Source organism: Pinus tabuliformis, chromosome X, assembly GCF_031772625.1.
Source record: "Pinus tabuliformis cultivar Carrire ecotype Pingquan chromosome X, CPIR1, whole genome shotgun sequence".
NCBI classification, from domain to species: Eukaryota; Viridiplantae; Streptophyta; class Pinopsida; order Pinales; family Pinaceae; genus Pinus; species Pinus tabuliformis.
Window position 1 is genome coordinate 158,689,423 of NC_142308.1, and position 2,296 is coordinate 158,691,718.

At 37.1% G+C, this 2,296-nt stretch overlaps 1 pseudogene; it reads left to right on the top strand.

The window, feature by feature from the left end:
* The first annotated feature begins 1,120 nt into the window (after positions 1-1,120).
* On the top strand, positions 1,121-1,798 carry LOC149138937 (uncharacterized; annotated as a pseudogene).
* Positions 1,799-2,296: the final 498 nt, after the last annotated feature.

Sequence of the window (2,296 nt, forward strand, 5' to 3'; positions counted from 1 at the left end):
CTTCGGGATGAAATCCCCAGGTTGATTATGTAGCATCCTCCTTCATTCCAACACTATCATTGCCTATCGTCTGTGTGGTTTGCCGGTCCCTGTACTTGTAACTGGTGTCTTCGCGATGCCTTCTTAAAAGGCAAGCTTATATAATCACAATGACAGATCCTTCGCTGCAGATTTAGTTCCTCATTGATATGACTACTAATACTTCCTACATGGGTTTCGAACAACCAAATATCATTCTATGTCGGTTTTCAGCATAATTATCTTTATTAGACTCAGCAGTCGATCAAACCCATAGAAAATCTAATGATGAATACATTTCTCCACATCCCTTATTTAAGGTTTGATATGTTATTCCACAGGAAACTGTAAGCATCCAATACCATTCTGATGCCCCAAAAACCGTACCACTAAATTTGGACAGGAAACCACTACCATAATTTAGACTCCCACTTTTCCTTACAGACCGTTATGTAATAAGTTTTCAACAGCTCAGAAATGTTATTCCTCTATGGATGCACATCACAAATGCTTAATAGGGGCAGGTCTTTCTTGGTCATGTGAACGGTGCTTTAATGTATATTTTATTTGAATGGAGCAATACATAGTTGACTGTAAACAGTAGCTACTATTTACACGCTAAAATGTTTAAGCTCTGTTTTTTTTTAAATATGTTACAAAGTTGAAGTGACACCTGTATCTCAGGGCTGGATTCTTATAACAAGACCTTAAGTCAAGAAAAGCAGTAAAAAAAAATATCGCTTGGTCAAGATGGAAAACAGTTTTTTTTGCAAGAGATTATAAATATTTTTAATCTGAATTTATTATTATTCAAACTAATTTGATTCTTCAATCTTTATTTGCCCTAACCGTAGCTAAATGGATTTGGATTTTCCTTTTATGATGTCAATGTTAAAAGAAACTCAATTCAAAAATCAAATGGAAAAGTTTACTCACCTAAAATAGATAAGGTCAACTACAGAATATCTATCAACTATTATGAGATTAACATAGACATCATTGGGTTTTCCAGAGATGAAGTATAATGAAATAAAAGTAATTGACCAATATTTTATTGTCACTAAAATTCAATGAACAACGAGATATGTAGACTCTTCGGTTGATGATTGAATTGCTGGTGGTTGTGATTCGCTTTAGGTGCGCACAATCATTATATATAACATATCTCACTCACTCACCTAGAATCTATGAAGTGCTCATGTTGGCAGCCAAAAAGCTCACAATCAAGTCCCGTGCACTTCTCCGTTCTCTCGTTTCTCGCTTCAAACATGTCAAGCACTTAAATCTCTCTGAGTGCATGGATCAATTGCAGGACCAAGATCTTTAGTTGGCCTCTGAATGCCTTAAAAACCCATTTACTTTATCAGTATGGAACCCTGACCAACCACAGGAATGCATTTCAAACATGGGGTTTGTAGGGTTTGTGAAAAATTGTACTATGTTGGAGGATGTTGCCTTGACTTCCATACCCAATCTGCAAGATTCAAGTATTGAGGTGTTGACTAGTGTTTGTAAAGGGCTTAACGCTATCAATCTCGTGAATTGTAGGAAATTGTTTGATAATGCCCTGGACAGCCTTAAAAACTGTGACAATATCCAAGAATTGGGTTTAAAGGGTCGTTTCCGATTCACTCCATCTGGTTTGATAAAAATAGGTGAGAATTGTCCAATGCTTCTGAAGTTTACACTCGAGCTTGAGCCGTCCGTCAACATTACCCTGGCCCTCCAGTCTCTGGCCACTCACTACCGCAATCTGTAGGAACTGTCTTTACAGTTCTGACGTACAGACTTGTGTGGGAATTACGAGGATAATCTCTAGTTTGGTGACACTTGCTTTATCTTGTAACTGGACTGCTTTAATGCTTGGTAAGTCATTGCATCAAGGCCAAACCGTAATAGGGTATTCTTTGAAGCAGTGTTGCGTGATAAAATTGAAAATGGACGATGACGGGGCTTTGCTTCTATCTCAGTAATTATATGCCTCTGATCTAGTAGTAGTTTAGTTATTATATGCAGTGGATATTTATATGTTTCTGATAGCGGTCTTTTAGTAATTGTATGCAGTAGATATAGCAATAGGTATGTAGTTGTAAAGGAGGCAAGGACTATTCTGTTTATAGGCCATCACTTAGGGACAGAATACTCTCAAAAAGGCTTGAAAACTATGATTTATGTTACTATGTACAAATAAAATGGATGACATGGCCTTGGTTCCACATCCATTAAATGCATTTAGGATAGTGGCAGAGATAAGAGGTGTGCAAGGTAGAATAACTGT